General features: G+C 39.1%; 1 long non-coding RNA gene across 1 annotated transcript; it reads right to left on the minus strand.

Moving 5' to 3' along the window:
• Positions 1-27,564, minus strand: LOC110368796. The gene is made up of 3 exons (XR_004931937.1): positions 27,538-27,564; positions 21,944-22,191; positions 1-976 (listed from the first exon to the last, which is right to left on the minus strand). It is a non-coding gene; the product is annotated as an uncharacterized LOC110368796 (long non-coding RNA).
• Positions 27,565-27,685: the final 121 nt, after the last annotated feature.

Below are 27,685 nucleotides of genomic sequence, written 5' to 3' on the forward strand. Positions count from 1 at the left end.
TTCTGCAGGACACTGATCTTCGAGGACTGGAGTTGCCCACACATGAGCTAGAGAGACTGTGCTACGACGAACGGTCAAAGATCCCCGTCTCTCTGTGCTTTAACCATAAAGGAGACGACTCAGCATTGTCTTCCTTTTAGTATGATGTTGTACAAAGTATTACCAGCAGGGGTGCCGATAACTGTGCCACCAGTGATTTAGGTAAAAACAGTTATTTTCTAATACGTATTTCCTCCACGCAATAAAATCTTTAACCTAACAGTATGTTAGTGCAACAACACACATCTTTTATCCACATCTTTATATCACTTCATGTAATCCGTAACAAGTATCTGTTCTGGAAAGTGACAATGAGCAAACGATGTACATGGGAGGACTTAGAAGGTAAAGGGCCTGGAAGTGTTGATTAAGACTTCAGAAGAGCAATAGCTCAATTATAAAGGATTATAAACTTATGGCAGAATTTATAAAAAAATAAATAAATAAAAACCTACTCTAACAGTACTCCAGCTCACTTTAGGGTAGCCCAACGAAGCTCAAATCTGACAGACACCATACACCGACATTACAATCCCACACTGGAACAAAACAAGAAATCTGGGTCAAGTCATCGCTTTGTGCCACTCCATGTCGTACGCCGCGACTCTAAACAGCTGCAAGAACACGCGGGATAAAACCCCAGCCCAGACGCACACAGAAAAAAAAAAAAACAACAGACACGCAGGTTTGTTTAATGTAGAGATGCAAACAGCGTTGAGCGTCTCTTAGTCACGGCAGAACAAAACTCAGCAGACATGGACGATAAAAAGGGAGTTTTGCCAAAAGCAGCTCTGCCAATATTGTAGTCTGTCACACAGCAGTAGGTGTGATTTCCACCTGCAGGCCAGACAGGAAAATAAAGCTCTGTGAGGATTCAACTTACCAGCGGGACTTGGTTGGCGCTCTCTCCGTCCGCTGCAAGAGCTCTTTCACCCGCCTAAAAGAAAAGAAAAACACAGACTGAAGCAGATGTGATTGTCCGAGTCGCAAAAAAACGCCGTCCGAAACCGACGCCGTGATCCTGCTGACTCTTTTGTGTTGTTGTCGTGTTGTGTTGTGTTGTGTTGTGTGTGCCGCTCCGCGTACACCCGTGCTAATATGACGTCTAATATTCAGATCAGAGCAAGAGTGGCTGTTTCGCAGATTGAGGTCAGGATTTGGTACAGGGTGTTATGTAACTCGATATATGGGCCAGAATAATAGTATTACATATGAGACGGCAGTTCAGATGGAAGTCACGCCGGAGAGAGTCACGCCGAGACGGGCCGCGAGAGCGACTACATTTTTAGGCCATGGCGGAGACAGACGCACGCCATAGAGTTTTATATATTAAAAAAAGGTTTCATTGCTTTGCTTTTACTGCTATCTAATGCCCTCCCCTTTCACCTTGCATTACATTACATGTCCCAGTTTTTTGGCTGAGTCTTGATTGGACCAGATCCCCCCGGGCGAACATTCTCACTTTTGCCCGTATACATAAAGATCTCATTCAGGCCTCGTCAATCTGTCGTTACTACGTCTGCTTTTTGTTCTCCTCTATTGCTTGAGAAGGGTGGGATATCCGCATTGGTTGCTATGGCACCAGACAGCTCCTCGTTTTCTCAGCGAACTGCTATCTGTGATTGTGTCTCTGTGTGCAAGACTCTGGACACGTGTGTGTGTGTGTGTGTGTGTTTGCAACCATCTGTCCACATGTGGGCATAAGCACAGCATACGCGCATGCATCCAAGACGACGTGTGGAAACGCGTTGTTTACCGTGATACGTTGCAGCGAAGTGACGACCGCCGTCTAAAGATTTACGGTCCGCGACGCTCGACTACATGCCCAGCTCCTCGCTGACGTGACCCGCTGGATGTCACATCTGGAGAACATCTGTTGAAAGCAGCAGTGCATATTTCGGCGTCTTCAAGTCCTTTTTTGCGCGCGCGCAAGGCTTCCCGAACCGACTATATCGGGAGGGAATTTTACAATTTGCGCAAAATGATAAACCTGTCACGGAGTAGGACAGCTACTGAGGAAGCAATAAAAAAAAAAAGAGTGAACTCATGTGAAGTGATGATAGATAATTATTTAAAAAGGAAATAGTTACTATTTGCATTTCATTCTTTTTTCTGTCTCTGCTTCATATTATTCAGGGGCTGGGAGCTATCTTAGTTGTCAATGGGGGTGGGAGGGTTACACTTTGGATAGGCCATTAGTCCATCACAGGCCCAACGCAGATACATAAGACAAGCAATGCACAAGCATGCTCATATCTATGAGCAATCTACAGTATAATCAACCTTTAACCTAAAGTTAATGTGATTTTACTGCTGAAGAAAGCCAGAGTTCCTAGAGACAACCCTCCCCAACGCAGGGAGAACAACACACATGAGGGCCTCCAAAGTAAAGACTATAAAAGGAGATCGGCCTGTTATGAGGTGATAATGTTAACGAACACAACAATCCACTTTCTACACCCACTTAATCCTTACAGGGTAGCCAGGGGGGGGGGATCTCCAGCAGTGAATTGGCGGGATGCGGGGTTCACCCTGGACATTCATCCACAGAGCAATATGGAGACGTACAGCACCTTTACATCCATGCGAAATTTTAATAAGTGGATCTTTAGCTTTCTAGATTTTTTTTAGAGTTGAACAGTGGCATGGGGTTCAGCATGTATGCTTTATGTCCAAAAGGCCTAGGGTTTGAACCTGAAATTGGGAAATTAAGCTACAAACATATATTTCTTGCTATATCTCACTACAAATCACAAGAAACGCCTTGACTGCAGCAATTATGCTTCTTTCTAATTTCACAGCTTTTTAGATTCTAAATGAAGCAACATAGCTAGGTTTGTGTGTTTTATTGCTTAAACATCTGTATGTTTTGTTCAGATATGCATGTTTATATCTAACAATCTACTGTGTTTAGTTTTGTATCTGCTGCCGATACTTAAGGTGGTCTCATTAATGTAAGTTTATTCGATTTTATACTATTCGTCCTGCATTGAGTTTGCATGTTTTCCCTGCGCATGAATGTGTTCTCTCAGGGTACTCCAGCTTCCTGCAGACAAAAACAAACATACTAAATATGTTAACTTGCAGATCTAAAATGCCTTTAGGTGTGATTGTGTGCATGCATAATTGTCTGTGTTTCTCCATATTGCCCCTGAATAAACTGGTGACCGGCCTGACGTGCACCCTGCTTCAAGCCCAATGACACAGGCCAGCAGAAAGCGCATCCTGCTGTTGCATATAAATGAAACAATTTGCCATATAAAGAAAGAAATCATATGGAGAGGGAATTAAATCCCAGTGTGGTTTCAATAAGGAATAGGGATAGACTTGAGATCAGCTTTCCTAAAATTACGTCGTAGAGATTATTAGACAGAAGTAAGTTAATCTCTAAGAGAAGTAGACACAGGAAATTGCAAAATCACAGAGTTCAGGAGAACAAAAGCTTTGCAGAAAAAATGGCAGAGAAAAATACAAAAACACTGAACTGACTGATTTCCACATTAGATTATGTTTTCATTCGGTAGGTTTTCTATAATTTTGCAATAATGCTTTTTTTACCCCTTATTTATCATTTTGTATTTCTTTTAGTTAAATTTTTAGAGCCATTCTATTGACTGGCTTATTTGTTTCCTCATTTTGGGCACCAGCAGATGGCAGTGTCTCCATGGCACTTGCCTTTTCTAAACAATATGCAATCAATGTGGGTTTTTTTTCTTTTAGGCAATGCAAATATCTAATAAATAAGAATGTTGTAGCTTATTAAAACAAATGTTTCATATTTTGTAATTTCACTTTAAATCTCTGAGTAAATGCACACCGACGCAGCAGTTCAAACAATACAAAGAATAGAGACTTTTTCCTCACATTACCTAGAATGAACAAAAAAATAATTTGGATGTAGAAAAAAACAGGATGAGTGCCAAGTACAGAAAACCTACTCGCTGGAAAGCATCTAAGCTAAAGTAGCCTGAAACTGAAGGAACTCCATGAACTTGCTGTTCTGACAGCTGAGTAAAGGTGGTGTAAAAAAAAAAAAAAAAGAAGTGAGGAGCACTCATCAGTCAGTGAGGAAGCACGTGTGTGCGTGTCTCTGTTCATGTATGTCTATGTGACGAGGCTTTAGTGTTAAGTGAACAGGGTGTGTTTTTTCCACTGTGCGGGGCCTCGGGCTGGGGTAGGGTGAGGCGGAGCTCTGGGGAGGCGCAGCATGGGGCGGGCTGCTCCAGCTGAACTCGGTGCACTGTAACCGCGCTCAGGGCGGGAGGTCACAGAGTCCAGCATTCCTCCAGAGCGCTGTATGTTTACATGACTGCTGCTGAGCCTGGGGGAGGTGGCAGCTCTGCATATCTGCACCATCAGATAAAACCATAGTTCATATTTATGTTCATCATCTAACAAGCAGCGTTCCTTTTATTTGTAGCCCTGAAAGCTGGGAGCGGCTCGGGACGCACATCTCGGTTCACTCTTTAACTTCGATCGGAGTTGGATTCTAATACCAACAATGGCGCCAGTTTAAACACTGTCACTGTAATATCTTAAGTTGCTCACAAAAGTAAGTATACCCTTCACATTTTTTGTGAATATGTTTATCTTTTAATGGGACAACACTGCAGAAAGGATTTAAAGTAGACAGTAGCTTGTATAATAGTGTAAATTTGCCGTCCCCTCAAAATAACAGCACAGCCATTAATATATAAACTGTTGACTACAAAAGCCCAAAGTGGAAATGTGCCCAGGGTGTCAATACCTTGTGTGACCACAATTATTTTGAAGTTCAAACTTTATTTCATTGGAATTTTAAGTGACAGAACAACGCAAATGGTGCGTATTTGTTATACAAGACATTGAATCTTTAAATAGTAATTTGAAGTCTGGAATACATTTGTGATTATCTCAATTTATTTCCATATCACTAAATACAATCCAGTCCAATCCTCCTGGTGTGTAAATACTCTCAATATATATCCAGCCGTCCTAAAATGTTTAGAACACAGCAGACAGGATGGAGATAAAGATGTAGTGATGCTAAAACCAGGGTTAGGATATAAAACAATATTTCTAGGTTTGAAAATTACCCTGAGCACAGTCCAGTCGATCATCTAAAAGTGGAGAGAGTACCTCAAAACTGACAGGACTGGCAAGGGAGGCATTAATCAGAGAAGCCCCCAAAAAGAGGCATGGTAACTCTGGAGGAGCTGCAGAGATCCACAGCTGTGAGTCTGTTGGTCAGACTGTGTACCCCACAGATCTGGCCTTTATAAAACAGTGACAGGAATAAAGCCACTGGTGACAAGCAAAAACAAAAACATAACGTGTCTGTTCTGCAGGCTGCAACAAACCATCCAGGGGACACAGCAAACTTGTGCTCTTCATGCAAAACAAAACTCGTTCTAAAGTTACAAAGCACTACTTTATATCAAAAAGTACTCATGTTTTAGAATGGCCCAGTCAAAGTCCACACCTAAATCCAATTAAGAATATGTGGCAAGACATAAATGGTCACAGAAAGTCTCCATCCAATTTGACAGAGAATTTGCTAATATGCAAAAAAAAAAATAAAAAAAATAAAATAAAATGCACAAAACAAGTCTTGCATCTGTAATTTCAGTAAAGGGTGGTTCTCTGAATCTTATTTCTAAAATAAACGAAGCCCATGTGTTTTTTCTTCTATTTCAAAACGATGCACTACTTTGTGTTGCTCTATTCCAACATCTGCCATAAACTGCATTGTTTGCGGCTATAATATGACAAAATGTGGAAAATCGAGGGGTGTGAATACTTTAGCTAGGTACTGAAGAAAGCAGGTGTCACAGGTTTCATTATCTACCCTGTGTGCTAACGTATTTCCTGAGCTTGCTATTTATTTAGGAAATGTTTGATGTGGTTTCGATCCAGTTCAACTGGTCTGAAATGACAGAGCTTTCCAAGGTATCCATGTTGGGAATTCTTTGGGCCGAGTTACTGCTGGCTAATCAGTGCTGAACGTTGACTGTAGCTCCTCTGTGCTGATCCGTTCACATCCCAGACCCTGGAAGCCAGCTGGTCAGCTCCAGGGGAGCACAACAGAGACGGGGAGTGACATCCAAGCCCTTGAGAGACAGTGCTCTGACTGTACTGTGGACTGGGGAGGGAGGGTACGGCTGTCAAAGGCTCCATTGTTTGGCAGGCCAGCATGGTTTCACGTGCAGCGCATGATTCCCACTGTGGGTCTGAACTAAAGCCCAGTCTGAACTAAACTGTCCAGGAGGATGTGGTTTAGGCCTCCTCGAGCAGGTTAAAGTGTAACTGTGTCCGTGTTTTCTCAGGGAAAGTATGTTTATCTAGAGGACCGACATGGAGGCCCTTTTGTTTAACCAAGTAGCAAGGATCGCCCTTAAAGTAAAGCTCTGTGGAACACAGGAACTGGTCGGTCCTTCTGTGCCGCATGCATTCACTCCTCATTAGGAACAATCTGTGCAGAAAAACCGAAAGGCATGAAGCAAAAAAAAAAAAAACATCTGAAAAAACAATGAGGAGGTGCAGAGAGAAATAAGAGCTACATATAGACCAACAATTCAGAGGCATCTGTTTGAAGAGAAGAATAAAACATCAGAAACAACCAGATACATTCAAATTGTGTAGCCGGGATGTATTTCAGACGGAGAGGCCTTATCAAAAATCCTTCTATATGATTGGATAAACCACTTGTCCGTCATCTTTACTGACGCTACTTCAAACGCTCTCACCGAAACCAACATCGAAACCGAAACCATTGTTTGAACTAACAAAAGCATCCAAATCCTTCCTCTAGTGTTCTATTAAAGATTTAATATTCGGTAGATTGAAGTCGCAGCATCAATGTTACCAGGTGACCAGACTTTTCTAATGAAAACCGGCAATGTCTCTGATTTTGCTAAGCGACGGGTCGACAGGGCGGGGAAAGCGCAGTCGCCTCAGCTCTTGTACTACGCCGGGACAGTGGCAGGACCAGGTAAATACCCGTTGCTGCGTTACATTCTTTTACTCCATCATGATGACAGCTTTAGCCGGGCACAGGTCATCCAAAACGGGCACTCAGGGACGCCTGGTCACTACTTGCTTCCTCGCAGCGAGCCGCCACTTTTGTATGAATCCAAACAGTTGCTTCTCTGATACGTCAATTTTACGAAAATCCCGCCCCGCGATCCTGATTGGCTCGTCCGTTTGACGTGGTGCTGAAATCCCTCCCAATGGCAGCGAGTCCAGAGGGATGTGGGGAGCCGTGTGGAGCTCTGCGGAACGAAATCCATCTGGCGAGAGTCAGGTAATAAACTTTTGGAAGATTTAAGAAACCAAAAAAAAATTGCAAGTTCACTAAGATGTAATCAATCTGATTATAGATTATAGATCCAGCTCATTTGTGAGAGTTGCATGATTTATTGAGTTTAGCTTAACTGGTCATCAAGAAGCTCCTGTAGAGCCTTGTGACAGATTGAGGAGATAATTCAACCAAAATTATTCATAAACCTGGCAGATTTACATTTAAATATATTATTTCTATTCAACATATAAATTTGTTTATCACAAGAAGTCAGACATTTGCACAGTCAGATGTATATTATCTCTGAATGGCGCCCAGTTATGAGATCCACACACACCTGCCATGCATTAAGCAGCAGGTGTGTGTGTAGCCACAAGGTATAGCATGATTTTGAAAGATTTGTTTCAAAAAACATAAAAACTGTCCATCATATTGCTGTTATGGTCTAAAATCAATCTAATAAGATGGTAAAAAAAAAAAAAAAAAAAGGTTCTGGAGTTAACAGAGCGCCCATCCTTTAGCTGTTTTATCGTGTTTCTCCTGGTCACTGCCACACAATTTTTTTTGTTTACAGGACAACAAGTTGGCTGTTTGGAAAATTATAGCGTGAAAACTAAAGTGCCATCCATCACTGTTTTTAATATAAAGTAGTTAAAAAGTACACTTGGTATGTTGAGAGGCTAGAGCATCAGGTTTGGTGAGCGGCAGGATGCGGGTTGGCTAGCTTTTTTAAACTGTTAATCAGTTTTCTCTTTGGTTTTAGGAATGAGTTGTTGAATATGTAAACAAAGTATAAAGGCAGTTGTGAGAAGCTAATATCCCCAGTAACACCAAGATGACTCTAAGCGTTTGAGATGATTTTAGTCAATAGTCGATAATACAAAATAAAAGCAGTAAAAACTCAGAACACGTGAATAAGAGGATGTTTGAAAAATCACCCCCTTCCTGGACACACAACAGAATTTATGTTTTAAATACAATTTATGAAATGTAGACCCACGCACAAGATCTTTTTGTTGTAATTGTTGTAAACTGTGTGTTAAACTTGTGCGTACATTTAGACAGTTTGAGGTTTTTGCTGGAAGCCATGAACTTTAAAAATATGCTTTTAATCAGGCACACTTTGTATGAACTTAAAATAAAATGCAGGGTTACTGATGCAATGACCTAATTAGCCACTGTTGTAGCACATAAAGTAATCCTTACTTACTGAAAAAGACAAACTCAAGCAAAAAATGATTTTGCGTCTGACAAAACTGGTTAGCAGCTATATGCCCGGACGATTTGAAGCACTGGTTACGTTTGCTTTATGAGCAGCCTCTGTGACTTCACGATTATGTGTTACCATCAAGCACTGATCTTTATATCACACATGTAAAATGGTTGTAGACTTTGACATGAGATATTTTTTTTAGTGAAGCATCAAGGTCAGCATCTGGTTGTTCAAAAGGGAAGTGATATTCAAACAAAGGATCTGTGTGGGAAACCAAAAAGAACTATACATGTTCCCCTGATAAATCCCTTAAAGTATTCATGCTTACACATAACGCCATTCAAATTATAAATGTAAGTCAAACTTGTGAGTTTATTATAAAGCAGGAAGTTACCTATTGAGACACGAATTATCTCGTCTTCGTTATGAACCAGAGCATAAACAACCATCCGTTACTTATGCCCGCTTATCCTGGCAGGGTTATATAATGTGACTATTTGGATCCAAGTCAAAAACTAAAGCGAAGAACCCTGACCCTAACACAGACACAGAACCATCGAGTGACCAAAGCTAAGATGGTCCTAACGGAGCCCTGCCTGCCTCAGCCGTCCACAGCTCATCTGGTGGTCCATGAAACTGTCCCTTCATGGCTCAGTGGTGTAACAACAGCAAGTTAACGTCAAACCTCCACATGTCGCCTCAGGCCTTAAAAGTATCACGCCTAGACAGGAAAAGCACCACTTGAATGTGCTTTATTTATGAAAGAGGACCAAAGACACAGAAGATAAACAACCATGTGCATCCACACTCACTCCTCCGGTCAAGTTAAAATAAACAGCTTGAATGGAGGGATTCGGGGGGGTAGCAATTAGATCGGTTTACATACTTCTAGCTACAGTAACGGAGATAAATGCAGGGATCACATCCTGATGGTCCCTGCTCAGCAATAACATTTACAAACATTAAGTGATGTCGGCCATTTTCAGGATACGACATGGATTTCCAAAGCTATGCTAATGAAGCTCGGCTCCATACAGCCGCAACCCCGGACCAACTGCACGTTTTAAACGTTTTTGAAAATGTTTCTTCAACTCAATCAGGACAAAACTAAAGTTTTAATGATTTGAACAGATCCGCGGAGAAAGAAGCCCAGAGCACGACTTTGAACACTGCCTATTTATTGATGTTTTATTTGATCAAGATCTGCTTGCACCATACTACAAATGTCACTAAGAACGTCTGAAGAGCTTTGCAGGAGTTCACAGGATTCTCTCTCGGTTTGATCCACGGACCAGAATGTAAACTCCCGATCAATATCTGACTTAGGACGAACATGATAAACAGGAAAAGGAGACAGAAAAGCTAGTAGGCAACGACATTAAAACTATTGTTAGTTAGCTGATTAAAAGTTTAGGCCACATGGCCCAAAGAAAACCTAAAACTAAAAATCAAAAAAGGAATCGGTAATGAGTAGCCATTCTTGTCGATCACTTTAAAAATCTGTAAAAGGCATCGTTGGTGTGATTATTTTCACAAGGCTTGTGGGAATATTGCTTTATGTGGTAAAGGTGGCTTTAAAAAGGACATCCACATCCGTTTTTCATAAACCTCACTGTGTTGCCCTGTATAAAGACACCTGAATGCTATTGAAACCCTGTGAGGTGAATTTAAGATGCATGACTGCATGATCTAGAGAGATTGCGCAGAGACGAATTATCAAAGCTTCCCCGCTCTGCATGCTCCAACCTCGTGAGTTGTGAAAAAGGACAGTGGCTCTGAACCCTGTTATTCTGGCCCGCTATCCTAAATGATTAAGAGTGTGTTCACGCCACAATATTCCTGGAGACTCAGATCAGTTGAGCAGAGAATTTCACAATGTCATTTGATGTGGTTTACTTTCACAACATTAGAACAGTTGATCGTGTGGGGAGCCGTCGAAAGAAACTCTCCAGTATGAGCAGAAGAGGCCGCGATACATCCAGCACATTACCCTGCACAAGGTAAGTATGCTGCAGTACGAAAAGACGAAAGGGGAAGAGACTCCAATGTGCTGCACCGCTTGCACAGATGCAAAGTAATTAAACGTAAGTTTTCAAATCAGGCCACTTCTATCTTTGGTTTTGCCGGATATTTCATTTGTTTTCATGCTGGGAATCAACCACAAAAGGCCCATCAGCTGTACTTGTTTGGTCCACACCAGAGGTCGGATGAGCTTTGACACCAGCCCAAAGAGCTCACTTCTGGTGAGAAGGAGCCCTTGGACTTGTCACTGATTGCAATTTCTCCTCATTATCATACCCCCCCAGTTTTACAACAAAGCTGTTAACAACACAGTTATTAGACATAAGTGTGCAGCGACAGGGAAACATCTGGACAACATCTATATAGAACAATAGAGGAATGAGGCCCAAAATTACTGACCTTAATAATGGAAGAAAAGTTATGTCCTACTGGGAAGAGGGACTTGTACAAAGTATTATACTCACTAAGGGCAATAAGTGTGGCACCAAAGATTTTATTTAAAAGTTCTTGACCTAGGCTTTTGCCCACAACTGAATAAATGTACTCAAATCACACAACTAAACACGAAAGATGAACTTATTTTACGGTTATTTACAACCCTTAACCGGGGTACACATACAGTAAGTGTGGGTGGTGCTGCATAAATACCCTTTCTTGCTAAATGTTTAGGTCGAATTTTTGGTAGATTGGATAAGATACTTAAACAACTAAACTACGTCCCCAAATCAACTTTGTTTGCAGATAAACTGTACAACTTGGGCTTTATGATACTGTCTTTTTGTCACTGAGCAAATCTTGACATTTTCGTGTAAACGTGTTTACTTCTGCAACATTTGGCCTAAAACTGTCCTCTAGGGTTGACCTCTATTGGTTTAAACGTGGCTACTGCAGTTGAATTATTTTATGAGTTAAAACGGCACAGCTTGGTACATGTCTACATCACAGCCCCGCGTTTGACTATAAAACAGTCTCAGTCAGACGCACGTCCACGTGGCAAGTCAGGAGCTGATTGACAGTGTTTAGTTTGTTACTGCTTTGAACGTAAGCCCATGTTAGCAATTATGCTGCTGACACCACTTTACCACTCAGAAACTGCACCCATTCTGTCCTCCACTGTGCCGACAGCGCCAGCTTCAGGCAATGCTGATTCATCGCCTTGAGCCAGCGGCTCGGACTAATAACGCTCTGGCCCGTTGGGCTTCACAAAACCAAATCCCTCAACCAAATCTTCCACCTCAAAAGAACGATAAGTGGAAAAACCACCAGTGTTGTCGCTCTCCATTTTTCAACATGTCAGATTAAGGTAGCCATCACTTTCCCTCATCCTGACCACAACTCTACCCCCTCCACTCTACACTCGGCTACACTCTGGCTCTCTTGGCACAGGCCCACTTTGATAAGATAAGATAAGATGCTTTATTTGTCATTATACATACAAGGAAATTTTGTAGATCAGATGGAGGGTTAGCCTGAGCTACTGCTACAGAGCGCGCTGCCACTAATGGCCGACCTGACCAGCATGTCTTTAGTGGGAGGAGAAACCCTATTATTATTATTATTATTATTATTATTATTATTATTATTATTATTATTATTATTATTATTATTATTAAACAACATATTCATTTTAATTATATTGTTTAATAAAATTATAATTAAACAACAAAAATAATTGTTGTTAAATTATTCATGTTTGGCTGTGAGAAGTCTTGGACTTCTCACAGCCAAAAACATATTTCTGTTACTTCATCACAACTTAAATCATAAATGATCACGCTCAACCTCACATCCCCGCTCGCTGATGGGAGAAAGTGGCCATGTTGTTTACTGGGCAGCAAGGTCAAGGTAGGTGCTTCCTGGAGGCGGCTGGTGGTGACAGGTCTACATAGACCTGTCATGGCCACTCGTTTTCCAGGACAGGGAGGGGCTGCTGCTCAGACAGGATTACTTAAGACATGCATGAATCAAACATAACACCACTTTGGGCATGATTTTGAGGAAAGAATAGCATCATAACAGTTATTGTGCATAATACATGTCCTTTAAGATTCAGATCTAACATAATCAATATTTGGTCAAACATTTAACAACTAAGATTTCAGAAACTTCAATAAAAAAATTAGTGTTGGTCATGAGAAAAGAAAGAGACTGCTCACCAAACACAAGAAAACCAAAAAAAGAATGGAGAAAAAAGATCATCATAATACAGACATTTTATGCTCTAAATGACATGTGAAAGATACACATAACTTAGGTGTTTAAAAAAAAAAAAACAGTATTCATTTTCCAGCTTTTTTTCCCATAGGTGTCCAATTATAAATTCTGCTGTCAACTGGTGGCAGTGAGCCAGCAGAACTCTGCACAGCGTTGTGCTTTTCCAGCAAGCAAAACTTACTTGCTGAAATCCTAGCTTGTACAAAACTATTAACAGGGATGCTCATCATGAAGCGCTCTCATTACCCGGGACTCCTTTGCAAACGTGTGTTACCTGAGGAGGAACAGGAAGGCAACATCTGGATATGTTCTGAGGGCTGTAATTCTAGAAGCCCTCCAATACCCTTAATCCCCTCACAGTATGTTGTTTATTTTGGGTCTGTTCTCTGGTCAATAGCCAGATTTCTTAGAAGCAGCCAGCAGGTTAGCAGCAAAGACACAGTGAGGCTCCAAAAGCAGGAAGGGATCTACACCCAAGTACATTAAGTACAACCTTTGTTCCAAAGCCTTAGAAAACATGAGCTGAAAATATTTTCCTCCTGTTTGACTGTATAAAATTAAGAGTGTGCAGTTTGTATTTAAACGACATACTAAGAAAAATATACAGGAATTAGAGGTTAATATACTCTTTCAACCAGACAATATATTAGGTTAGTATTTGTGATTTTTTAAAATACCATCATCCACCGTGCCTTATCTTACTCTTCCTATAAACCAGGCTGTGTTGCTGTGGCTGCACAGCAAAAACGGATCTAAAAATAAGTAAAATGTTCTTAAAGTTAGTGTATTTTTACCCCTAAAATGAGATAATTAGACATCCTGCACTTGAAATAAGATGATGGAGATGAGTTGTTCCTATTTTAAGTGCAAAAATCTTATTCCATTGGCAGATCATCTTATTTACCTGCTCAAATCAAGGACAAATACACTCATTTTAAGAACATTTTACTTATTTTAAGTTCCGCTTTTGCAGTGTGTACAGACAGTAAAAATGGGAGACAGGTAGTAGTAAAGCTTCCTGTCCATCAAACAGGTACAGGCAGACCCCAGCGGAAGGTGAGAGGGCCACCAGTCTCTATGAGCTCCCGGAGCATTAAAAGCCTTTATTCAGGCAATTTCCTTTCTGAGGCTTGCTTGCAAGTGGAGCAGGTCTATGAAACTGAAGCATATAGTCAGAAATCTCTCTGTCAACAGAGACTCAGAAGGAGAAAGATGCTACTACTTTATCCAACTCATGTCTACCTGATTCATATTGTTTCTTTAGATCAAGAAACTGGCAAAATAAATAAGTCAAAAATATAGCTTGATAACCCTGCAAGAAGCAATTGTTAGGCTACCCTAAAATATCAGCAATGGGCAGAGAAAACCCCAGATCTGTTGACAGATTTCTTACTTTTTGCTAGGTTAGTATAAATGTTGGTTTTGAGTTTAAATGTAGTCTTAAACAGACTAACGCTATACATTTGTCCAGCAATGTACCGATGACCAACCCCATACTGAAATCTGACAGAGAATTACGAAGCACAAAAACCTCAAGACTGTTTGACAAAAGCCTAACTCGGTCTGACAAAAATAAAAGGGTTAAAATAGCAGAAGACAATGGAGACAGAAAAAAAAAAGGTATGAGAAGGGGTCAAAGGGGCACCACGAGCAGAGAAAAGGGAAGCTCATATTTTACAGCCGATGGCGAGCGTGCGGTTTGGCAGGCGCAGCAGGAATTAGTTTACTAGAGTTGTTCCTTTTACGAGGGGCTGTCCTACGAGGAAAGAAAGGGAACAGGTTAAAACTAGTCGTTTCTGCCTACTTTGTAGAAAAAAAAAAAAAAGGTTACGGCTGCAAAAAGTACTGGTCTTACTCCTTTATCAACTCACCAATCTATAGCAACCACACAATCTGGTTTAGAGCTCCGGCTCTCCTAGATATAACTATTAATACAAATAACCTCTTTCTATGGATTTTTACTCTATTATTATCTATTATTTATTAGAATTGATATATTTCAACCTCTTTACTGACAATGAAACCAGAATAAAGATTGGGTAATTTTCTCAACTACAGCTCTTTTTAATAATAAATAAAATGTGATATATAATATAATGTTGGGAGTAGTTTGTTACACTTTGCACATGTACTTACTTACACATTTACCTACGCAAAGTTCAACTGAAGAGCAATAATGTGAAGGAAAGGTCATTGAGAACATGGTTATAGTAACTAAAAATAAAGCCAAAATTATCACTATTTTATTTAAATTGCTAAAAATATATATATTGTCGTAATGAAACCATAATGACAATAAAGACTGGTGCTGGTGAGACACCGGCTCAGAATGGACATATAATACACAGACATAAATTAAAAACACAGAGAAAAAAAAAAAACAGCATTGTTAGAGGAGACCCTCAAAAATTAAAAAATCCCTCTCAGAATGAAATGTGTTAACAATGTGTTGACAAACAAAGACTTTTCTAAAGAAAACAAATGTACATGTAAATGAAGATAGTGGTATTTACATAAAGTGCAACTTGTGGTGAGACAGTCTATGAAATGGTGCTGGTGGTTTATTTGATTTTTAGCAGGGGACAATTGCCTTCACAGCTTTGGGAAAGTAGATGTTCCTGAGTCTATTTATTTTTGATTTAATGCTCCTGAATTGTTTTGCTGATTTGGATGTCACCACCACAAGCTTTTATTTTTATTGGGATTTTATGTGAAGCAGAAAGAAAATTACACATTGCTTTCAAACAATTTTTACAAAAAAAAAATTTAAAGTTTGGCATGCATTTGCACTCAATCCCTTTACTCAGAAAGCCTTTAGTAAATAGTAGTACAGTAATTATAGTGTTAGTAAATAGGGTCGACCTTTGAATAATTTATTAATGCAGCTACACTGCAAAAGTCTCAGACATTGTTTTGAGAAAACTAGCACACAAGCAGCGTCATAAAGACATCAGACAGGTCAGGAATAGATATGTGAAGAAGTTTAAAGCAGGTTTAGAATGGGAATAGTACAGAGACATGGCCGTCCCCCTAAACTGAGAGGCCAGGCAAGAAGAGCATAGTTTAGAGAAGCAGCCAAGAAGCCCATAGTAACTGGAGGAGCTGTAGTTTTCTACAGCTCAGGTAGGAAAACATGTAGACCGGACAGCTATTATTGGCACACTACACAACTCCTGCCGTTATAGAGTAGAAAGCCATTGTTGAAAGAAAGCCATAGAAGCTACATTTGCAGGTTGACCGCAAACCTGGTAGGAGACCCTGTAAACATGTAGAAGATGGGTAACTAAAGTCAAATTCCTTAATGGTAATAATGGTAATCATAAAAGTCCAAAGTGAAACTTTTTAAGCTACATGAAATATGCTCTGTGTAAAAGAGAGCCAACATTGAACAACACCCTAAATACAACATACCAACAGTCAGCCAGGACAGGGAAACTGCTCAGACTGGATGGAAAGATGGACGCAGCTAAACACAAAGTAATTCTTCAAAAACCTGTTAGAGACTGCTAAAGGCTTAGGACCAGGACAGAGGTTTGCTTTCCAGCTGGAAAATGACCCTAACAATGCAGCCTGAGCTACGATGGGATGGTTAAGATCCACAGTTCTCATTTCCTGGGATGACTCTAGTGGTACTCAGAAGAAAGTTGAAATGAATCAGCTACTGACGGATCGGAGAATGACGTCAGACCCAATTGAACCATGATCCAATTCAGAACTGGATTTTTATGACTGCTCCGTTAATCCGTGATTATTATTATTACGCATGCAAACCAATAGTGTTTCTCTGAATTTTGTACGCTGACTGCACAACATATTCACTAAAACAAATTACATACTGTGTGAAAAAATTAATGATACAACTGTTCAAAAGTTCAAATACATAAATTTTTATAAGTATGGTTATGTTTTGTATAAGGCATCCATAATAAATTTTGAGATCAGGGGCAAAACACGTCACAATTCTTTTACTTTTAGGGTTGTGCATAATTAAACTGAATATGTGAACCAATCAACTTATGCCAATGGATAATGATGTTTTCATTTAGTTAGAACAAACTGAAACAGTCCAAGTCCTGTTGGAAAGACAGTTTTAAATATCTGTAGATGGCGGCACTTGTGTTTTTTTTTTGCCTAAGGTGGAACTTGTCATAAAAAGTCAGAGAACCACTGGTTTAGTGTCAGAATAGTCCATTCAAAGCACAGTCCTAAATCTAATTTAGAATCTGTGGCAAGTTATAATAAATGTTCAGAGATGCTCTCCATCCAGTCCAACTGACTGCTTAGTTTGAGTTGCAAAGAAGAATGGAAATTTTAGTTTCGATGTGCAAAGATGCTAGTAAACTAGTGGCTGCCATCTTGAGGCAGGGAAGGAATCGGCTTTATTGGCCATTTATTAACCACCATTAAGGATTTTGACTTTAGTTACCCAAATCACAGCGTAAAGATACTATACCTAATGTCTGTAAACTCCTACAAAAAAAATTGACACCAAACTTATTTGAAATTCTTATCTACAACAAAAATGTATTTGTTTTCCTTCCACTTCACAATTTGTTTTCAGTATATTGCATTAAATCCTCACAAAATACCTACAGTTTGGGGTCGTAATGAGACAACATGAAATTCCAAGGGGTGTGAATACTTTTGTAAGGCACTACCAGTACAAATGTTCTCAAAAAGCATCACCATCATTACCTTTCAGGTACCTCCTGCTATGATATATGTAGTCTTACTGTGGAGAACATGGAATGCTTTGCTCCTGACAGTCCAGCAGCTGTTTTCTGTATAAATGTACTTTAACACAAACACAAAGTCAAGTGCATATAAGGGCCTTAGCATTTGGACTACGCTTCACGTCATGGCTGCCCTTTTGGTTAATAGACGTTTTACTTTGTATGCGATGAGCCAGGCGGAGGTTTTCACTGCCTCTAAAGCCTCTCTGGTTTGTTTAGGGATTACTCTAAACCGTTTAGTGAAATGGTGTGTGATCGCGGCACTGAGACATTGAGACTGTCTTTTCATGCCAATTACAACAAAGAAACGGGTTTGCTATCATTTCCACCTGGAGCTAATACTTCATACTCGTCATGGGTAAAGAGATAAAGCTCTGTCAAATATGTCGGATAAATATTTCATGATGAATGGATCTCAAAGACAGAATTTCAGCCTGTCAACATAATCAAATAATTAAAAGATGAATCATTCTGCACCTGCAATAAGCCTCAATAATGATCTGAGTTAGCGAGCATCAAGCCTGGTACCAGAAGGGAGTCGGTCTCTGCCACTGGCTGTGGCAGTGTGACCTTCAAGCCCGGCTGTTGTTATTTTCCATAGAGGTCAGTAGCTAAGAATGTGAAGCATGCAAAGACCGAAACATGCTGTTCTTGTCCCAACAACCACCGCCATCTTTTTATAAGTTGGACAATAACTTATTTCATGTTGTTGCTCATTTTGCTGATCCAGATCAGCACATCGGATCTTCCTAATCTAAAACAAATGTACACTTTACAGCGGATTTGAGGCTTTGTAGATTACAGAAATGTGAGCACCGTTTCTCAGAGGAGTGCCTACAGGAGAAACCTGAGAGTGAAATCGAGCAGAAAAAAAGCTATTTTTATCAGTTTTCCTGCAGGATATCCTGGGACAGCATGTACATTTTAAAACGGAATAACTCAAGACAGAACAGGGCAAGTTACGCTGTTCTCAGGGCGCTTAGCGTCATGCTCTTTGTTAAGCTTGATCCAGAGTTTACTGAACATTATTACCGTTAACGTGAGCACATTCTCTGTTTTTGGAAATAAAAAAATCCTAGTGGTGTACTGTAACCGTAGGAAAAACTAATTTGAACCACATCACAGCAGGAGCTGTTAGTTGTAGAAATATTAGCTCCTTATTGTAAATTAGTTAAACACAAATATGAGAAATACCAGATTTTTTTTTAATTCAACGGCTTAATGCAGTTGCAGTGAAATACATCATGTATTTGTAGCATATAATAATATCTGATAACTGATCATGTCCAACTTTTTAGGGACACACGATATATCGGCATTAACATGGGTAACATTTTTTTAACATATCGGTATCTGTCCGATAAGTAAAAGTGGGCTGATATTAACAAGCGGTGTTTATTTCCATCTAGCTGCCCTTATGCCAGTGTTTTAAATGAAGCAGAAATGCAATGTCAGCAGTGTGGTCGTTTTTCACGGTGTTGAAAGAAGACATACGAAAATCAGCGTGTAAGTCTAGACCAGCGATTCCCAAAGTGTGGTGCTGACCGTAGGGGGTGCCAGAGATGAAAAATTCTTTCCCCACACGGCAAAGACGTGTAAATAATCATTTCCTTTGTAAAACTTAAAAATAAAAACTGTAAATTTTAGTAAATAAATAATAAATGTATTCACACGAAAATCTATTTATTTAGAAGAACTCTTCTTCTACGCTTCATTTTAGGATGAAATATAGAGGAAGTTATCTTCTTCTACGCATTGTGCTGTATATGCGCACCTAGCTTGTGGCCTCTACTTCATTCATTCTCGCAAATATGCTCAACTGGCTGAAATCGGGGAAACTTTCAGGTGAGACATCTAAGGTCAAAGTTGATGAAGGAGGAGAGGAACCGGGAGGGAGAGAAGAATTAAAGGGCAACAGAGGAGAGAACTGCAAACAGAAAATGTCTCTTTCTCTCTCCTCACTTTACGTCGTTTACGTCGGTTGAGGGAAAATTGAATTTGGGACGAAAATTTTATTTACAAGATTAAATTGAGTGACTCGGTCTCTCTATTGATCGTGCAGCGCCTACAAACAGCGCTGCTCGTGGTGCCGTAACAGCGATATTAATATTGGATATCGATATCGGCCCAAATCTTCATATCGGTGCATTCCCACAACTTTTATTTATTTCATCCAAGAAACCTATTAAGAAACTCAACAGTTTTGTATTACATTTATTTATTGTTTTTACAGTTTCCACACAGTAAGATGCAACACCAACTCAATAGCCACACTGCCCAAGAAGAGGATTTATTCATATAATGACAAACAGCAACTATTTCATTAAAGTTGTGCTTCTGTTTGGATGTTTTGACGCTCTAACTTCTCTAGTTATAAGAAATGAGATATAAACAAAGTGTCTTTTTCTAATATAAAACAAATATCCTTAAATGTAAGTTAGTCTTGATAAAATAACAATCACAACAGGAAGTCAAAACCTGGGTGAGGGGAAAAGTTGGACCTAATATCTAACTATAACAATAATATAAAATGATAATGTTAGGAATATGTTCATTGTGTTTCTCATCTTTCTCCATATTTAAGAGAACATGCAAGAGAACTTTATTGATTATAATTTAAAATTCAAGAACCTAGCAATCAAGCCAGAGATAGTAATCTGCCAATTGTTCTGAATGGGGATCAACAGGATAAATAATAGAGAACCCCACCAAGACTCGGTGCTCCCACCACTTCTGGACTTGTGTGTTGATGTATTTTTTTTCTAGTTTCATTTATAAAAAGCTGTTACATTTCAGGGACATCTGATTGAATGCAAAAATGAGGCTAAAACATGCAATCCCTTAAATTTCTCTTCAATCCAAAACTTCTACCTTTATCAAGAGAAACTATAGCACATTTTCCCCTTAAAAGTGTTATCGTCGCAGAAGAATTTTTTTTTTTTTTTTTTTTACTTTTTAAACATCTATATTGGTCAAAAATTGGAATCGGCATGTGACGCTTCAAAGCAAACCAGGGAGCAGGGAGCCTGCTTGGGTTAGTCCCGTTTTAAAGCCTGATCACATTTAGGGTAGAAACAAAACGTGTGGTTCTCTGAGACGGGCATGTTAGAAGTACGACACCATGTCGCAGTTTGCTCCCTCTTCCAATTTCACCAACCTTCATTCATTGGCTTTTTTTCATGGGTCTCAATTGATGGAAGAAACATGCCAACATCAACACTTCCTTAATAGAAATCATTAACAAATAACATTAATAACACATTCTCTGTTTACCGTCAACACAACGGTCAATAATTGCCTCATCTGCAAACATCCGATTAAACTCCTGCCAACGATGTTTAACATCGTGTAAGGAAAAGAAAAGAGTATTTGGGTACAATCATGTAAAGCACTTTGCATTGTCTCTGTACTGAATTGTGCTATATAAATAAATTTGCCTTGCCTTGCCTTGCCTGGATAGTTAATTAAACTAATACCAAGAAATCTGTCCCTGCTGAACGAATCAACCACAGCCAAATGCAAACAAGTGTACATCATGTCCGTTGGGCTGCTGGCCCAGGTTTCTCTTTACCAGCGGCCACACCTGCCTGTGGTTATTCATTACTTCCCTCGGTGCATATATATACGCCCAAGTTTTCTCATGTGTTTTTTTTTTTCTTCTTCTTCTTCAGATCGTGTTGTTTGTGTTCTTCTGTTGTGGTTCTCATCGCGCACAGCCTTGTGTTTTAGATCAGTTTTCTACCTGGTGGTCATCGTCCACACCAGTGCTTCAGTTTAACTAAACGCTATAATTTATCGTCATCGTCCATCTGCCTCAGGAGCTCAGCCTGCATTTAAGTCCACCCGCCATCACTACACGCAACTTTGCATAGCAACAAGTTGTTACAATGAACCCCATCCGACGCTGAAATCTCAAGAGAGAATTTAAGTAACTTTTTTTTTTAATCTATTTTCACAACCAGATCAATGATTTTTAGTCAACTACTAAAAAGTAGCTTTTAGTACTACTTTTGATCTAAAGTGAAGAGGTTGTGCCGTCCTGTTGTTTCCTGTGTGTGGCAATACGTGTGTGTGCCAGTAAGTGTGTTTATTTCTGGACATGTGAGATGTCTGTACGAATGATCACAGCACAACAAGACATCCCCGGAGAAAAGCAGAGCAGCTGAGTCTACTCTGAAGATCAAGCGCAGACCAGGCAACACCTCATAAAAACACAACACACATGCATGTGCACGCACACACACACACACACACACACACACACATGGACAGGCACAGAGCAACACGAAGACAAAAAAAAAAACAACACATATAGAAGAAAACTTCAGCTCTGCAGAGTTCCCCACAGAAATCAACTATTTCACACAGCAGCAACACATTCCTGTGTATTTAGGTTGAAGCCAAACAGCTTAAAGTAACTTCAGCTGTTTGAGAGTAACTCACCCTTTTTCTCCCCCGTGCAAGTCGGCCTGTTGTCAGTCCTCGGCTCCAACGAGGCAAGTGTGTACCTCGGATTTGTTGCGCCTCAAGATGGAGGGGGGGAGAGAGAGAGAAAAAAAAAAAAAAAAAACCTCTCCAAACACAATTCCTTCGCTCTGAGTTTTGTTATTGTAAGTCTACCAGCTCCAGTTCTGTCTCCCTTCTGCTGCCGGCTGCACCGGGCTACGGACGTGACAACACGGATAAACAACCTGTAGGAGTGAGAGAAACCAGTGAGTGCTAAAACACACAGGTGCAAGCAGGCTGACAGATATAACAGAGGCACGCAGAGAGCTGAAAGGAGAACTGTATGAAACAGCTCCTTTGCCAGTGATTCCCCTTGTGTGGGACTCCAACCTTACTCCACCTACCCCCCCTCCTCCCTGTGCCTCCCTTCCTTTGCTCCCAAACAGCTCAAAGACATAAAAGAGACGGACTCACAAACTCCTCTTTCTCAAATGTTCATTTTTGAACCGCTCTAAATGCAGTTCAACACACTTGTCTTTTTTTTTTACTTGCATATTTCATAGTTTAACTTCTCACAGAGCGATCTGAGTTGTTGTTTTTTTTTTATCCGCAGTATCTGAGAAGATAAACTTCTTCTGCCGGTCCTAATCGAATTATATTAAACAATTCAGAGTTGCACTTGAATGAGAAACGTCGTCTGTTGAGTGTTTTTGTCGGTATGTTTGGAAAGCACTGGGAATATAGCCGACCAAGGATTTTCGAAACAATTCAACTCTATAACCATAAGCAGTACCTATTGCAAGATGCTCCACTAAAAGTGTGAATTCTCATTTTAATCATGACATTTCAACCAATAGGCAGACAAATAAAATGTGAAATAGCATCAATCAAAGCCTTCCTAAACAGGCCCTGGCAGCGCTCACCTGCCTAAACCTGGAAGACTGACTTGTTGTCGTGCAAGTCAAAGCAGAACTATTCAAATCTTCAAAAAGTTACCCCTTCATTAATAAAAGAAGCCCAACGCAGTCTATAAGTCTTCTCTATAACTATTCTGTTCAGTTTGGTCCATTTCCTTGCTAAGACATGTTATTTCTGGCTATGTGCATGAGGAGTGGATGGTGTTTTACTACCTGGAGTCTGGTTACAATTTGCAGAGGTCTTAGTAACTCCTGATAGTAGCCTCTAACCTGATTATTAATCAGGATAACTATGTGAAAACGTGGCAAACTAAAGTATTAGTTACAACATTTTCATTCAAATAAATTTATTTTGTTTATTAGATTACACATACATACATACATACATACATACATACATACATACATAGGAGAAGACGCTGTGAATTTGCCTATTAGACTGTAAACGTGTTTGGTATCAACCCTATGTAAAGTCATATTCAATAAATTAGAATATGCTGAGTATTTCTAAGAGGCTTGTTTGTCAGACTAAAAATACTTTTTGAAAGAAACAACCTTTAAGGTCACTATTAAACATACTTTTCATTAAGCCCCACATTTTTTGCATGAAAGATGTTGCTTTTTTTATTGGTCTGATGCAATATTCTAATCTTAAATGTTGTTTTTATTAGCTGGAGGTGGGGGGAAAAAACACAATTAGCAGAAGCAAAAGGCTTTAACGCATCATCAGTCGGTGTTGATCTACAGGTGTTTCCCTTAGTGAATTGATTTAGTGAAATAAATGAATTTTAATAATGTTCTAATTTATGGAATATGAATAAATTAACCGATAAATGCGATAACATATACAGCTATGTAGAATCTGGTTTGGTTTCGGATTCGGTTCAGATTAACTTGCTTCATAATAAAACAACACGTATTCACATTCAGATTAATGTTTTATATCATGCACCCCCATCCTGTTTTAACACAGTAATTAAAAGACTACTGATCATTTACAGCCAATTGGTAAAAAAGTCATCTAAGGAAGCCAAGCCAATTTTGTCATCATTAACTAGAGTCATGTTGTGAGATGAACCCCAGCAACTGAGGCAACTTAAAGCATATTGAACATATTCTGTGTTAGTTAAAGACAACGCCAGACTGGTGGGATCATTATTCCTGGAGTAGATCAGATATTTATATTTATATTTAAATGCAAAGCCTACCTGCTCCATTAACTCTCCTACATCAAGTACAGCAGCCTCTCATAAACTTAGACTAAAATGAACAGCAGCATGGATGAATATGCTTAAAGTAGGCAAAAGGGTTGCATTGTGCCAGAGTCACCTTTCACACAGTAGTTGTTCTGCTATTATGCCATCTGAGTCAACCCTGCCATGCTGTTGTCTATATGCAATTTTGGTCTCACTGAAACAGACCAAGGCCAGACGTTTGCTTTTCCAGAGGCAACAAAAAGAACTCCTGGATTTTATTCCCACTCTTTTCTGGGGTCATTTTATTACCAAGCAGACTTAAAAAGGCCCTGGTAGGGCAGAGCGCCTTCATTTACAGCCTTCTGCAGCTGTTTACCAACACTTTATAGGCGCCAGATATAGTTATCGTCCTGATAAAGATGCAGTATGACTTTTTCTCTCATATCTCTGACCTAGCAGTTATGATTTTTATTCTAAGGACTGTAACACCAACAAACTATTTTTTTATTCTGCATTTTCTTTTTATTTAACAATAAAATGAAACAAACACTGATCACAAAAGGAGGTTATACTCCAAGCCCTTTGCTAGTGGAAGTAGTGCTGAATGCTACAAAAAAAAAAAAAAAACGGTGACAGGACTTTTAGATTATCCCCAAGAATGTCCCTAACTTTTATCTGACTTTGCGTAAACTCAAAACACAGTACATCACAGATCATGTTTGTTTATGCGCTTACAGACCAAAAATAGATGGGAGTTTTCAGTGTTGACGCCTTTAACGTGACTTTGTTTCTATCGGTATTTTGACCTCCCGAACACAGATAGAGCAGAGGATCATTTTCAAATTCCAGCGACGGCCCAGTGGATTGGCGCATCTTCCAACTTCAAATATTTAAATGCTTATGTCAAGAATTACCTTTTTTTTTTTTTTTTTTATGAAACAGTCGAATCAACAATCTTTACAAGCATGATGTGCTGCAGGAATGATGACTTCTAACCTAACCCATTGCCTGTAAGTGAGCTCTTACTCAGCTAAATGAATAGTCATGACTGGGGGAAAAAATATGTCATAAATGTTACCAACTGAACTTTAAGACTTTTTTAAGAGGAGAAAAATTTGGATGTTGAAATATATATATTCAAAATATAAAGCAAATCATTATTAAAAAGGTTAAAAACAAAAGTGCGACAGCTAAAATCTGCAAACTGTACTTCTGATTACAATCATTCTTAAGTTGGAGGAAGCAGAAATATTTTAATGCAGTTTAATATGAAATTAAAGTTTAATCAGAGGTAACACCCAATCACTGCTATGGAGTTTAGTGCACCTAAAAGAAAACATTAAAACAAATGGGAGAGCACAGGTCCACACACAGGTTGTTGCAAAAATGATTCAACCGATGGTTTTGTTTTATTAATGTTTATTACTCACTGGACATAACAAAGCATCCCTTTTGACTCGTCATTTAGATATTCCAGTGTGTATATCTAAACAGGATATCTACTGTTATTGGTCCACAGCGCCATCTAGTGTTTCATTTTATTTTAAAGCATGCATTGCACTGGTGTCTCTCATTAGGTAGGCCTCTTAATAATGCATCCTGGTAAGAAGCGTGTGTGGTGGGAGAGGTGAAAATGGCAGAAAACACATCCAACAAATGTGATTCAGGTGTAGTGAAAACTAAAAGTAACGAAAACTGTTTTAAAGTAATTAAAAACTGTTTTAATAAGACATTAGGAAAAAGTCAGTTTGTCAGTATAAATTACCTATATGTACAACAAAGTATCTTTTGATTAAGACATCTTGGCTAAAGATTAAAGGTTTATAATAGCCATAATGACGTTGTTGTTGTTTTTTTAATCCAAGAAACAAAAATGTATCTGGATAGCAACTTATTTTATTCTACAACAGCACATTCTCCATTAGCAGCTGTACTTTCAACTATTTCTTGTATGTAAACTTCAGGGTGTTGTTCACACTTCATTATTCAGAGTTTTAGACTAATCTTTTTCAACACGTGGTATAGGTTTAACGAGGTTGGCTGCCTTTCTTTTTTGAAATGCACAGCTGTGTTAAGGTCACGCAACAGTAATTCAGTCTGGTTGAGGTTTGGACTTTGAAAACCTCAACTCTTTATTAGTCTGAAGTTCTGTCTTTGGACATACATACATATATTGTTTTATTGTTTTGTTTTTTTACAATGAACATGATCGTTTTGCTGACAGCAACATTTGATCTGTTTTACCATTAATCTTTTTCAGATTTACTAAATGAAATTTACAATAATTGTGTGCCCATTTGCAAGCAATATGAAGTTTTGCTGGGCATAGTTTGATTTAAACATGTTCAACTAATGCCTCAAAAAGACAATACATTTTAAAATCAGTTTTAAAATGTATCATACAATGATAGCTATAGTAACAAAAACAACCTAATTGAACCAACTTACTTAAATTAGTGACTCACCAGAAGTCAGTGGTTGTGTCTCTGCTTTTATGGATTATGCGCTTTTAACACACACAATAAATATTGATTTTAAAAAAGCAGATACTACTAACTTCATCCATTTCCTAAAATAACACAAGACTCTCACAGTTACTCTTAAGAACCTAACAAGTACTTTCTAATTATGAAAAATACTGTTTTTAACTGCAAGCATCATTTACACCTGCTGACCACAGAAGATGCTTAAAACACGAGTTAATCATAGAAGCTACTTGGACTTCCAGTAGCCTAGAACTAAACATTTAGTTATTGCCTGCATCAAGGCAAAAAAATGTAAAAATAAAAATTATATATATATATAAAATACAGCTGGATTTCTGTTCTGAAGCCGAAGCTTTCTCAGTTCAAAGTTCCAGGTTTGTTGCTATCTTTAGAGTCAAATAATCTGATAAAGAACCCAGATCAGCATGGACTTTAAAAACATCACTGGGCGCCTTAAACAATAACTCAGTTCTTTGTTCATTAAAGGGCAAAATAATTCTACAGCATCCATGCTTTGATTTCAAGAATACAATCCAGAAAGTAAGTGATGTAGTGCTGTTTTCCTTGTTTCAGTGGCATAGAAATGTGGCTGTCATCAGCATCGCTCTGTTGAAAATTATATTTGGTTTGCATTTGTATAAATTATTATATTAGTAACATTTATTTAGATAACAATACCCCACGTGCTCATGATAGGCAAAATTATATAAATGTTAATACTTGTTCTTAAATCGACTCAAAGGCAAATCATAGTTTAAAAAATCACACAAAACTTATTACTTTTTTTTTTTTTTTTTTTTTTTTTTTTTTTTACATGGATCTTCGGTGAACATGGATCAAACTTGGTCGTATTTTAGACCGTGCTGCTGCTCATTAGGATGTTCGCTCTCTGTTCATTTTACAACTTGAACTAATTGCACCGAACTTTAGGCTGTTGATTGGGGGCTGGAGCTAACTAATTGTCACTCTCAGCAGTGATGACTAATACTTACTTTCTTGAAAAACTTTCCCGTATCCCTCCTTCTCTCCCTGTATCTTCCCCTGACCTGACGCTCCTGCGTGTCAGACGCGGAAAGCAATGTGGCAGAGAAAACGCGGACTGGATTTCAAGTGATGCGGCATACTCTGTGAACAGGTGGA

The sequence above is a fragment of the Fundulus heteroclitus genome, chromosome 11 (genome assembly GCF_011125445.2).
Source record: "Fundulus heteroclitus isolate FHET01 chromosome 11, MU-UCD_Fhet_4.1, whole genome shotgun sequence".
Lineage (NCBI taxonomy): Eukaryota > Metazoa > Chordata > Actinopteri > Cyprinodontiformes > Fundulidae > Fundulus > Fundulus heteroclitus.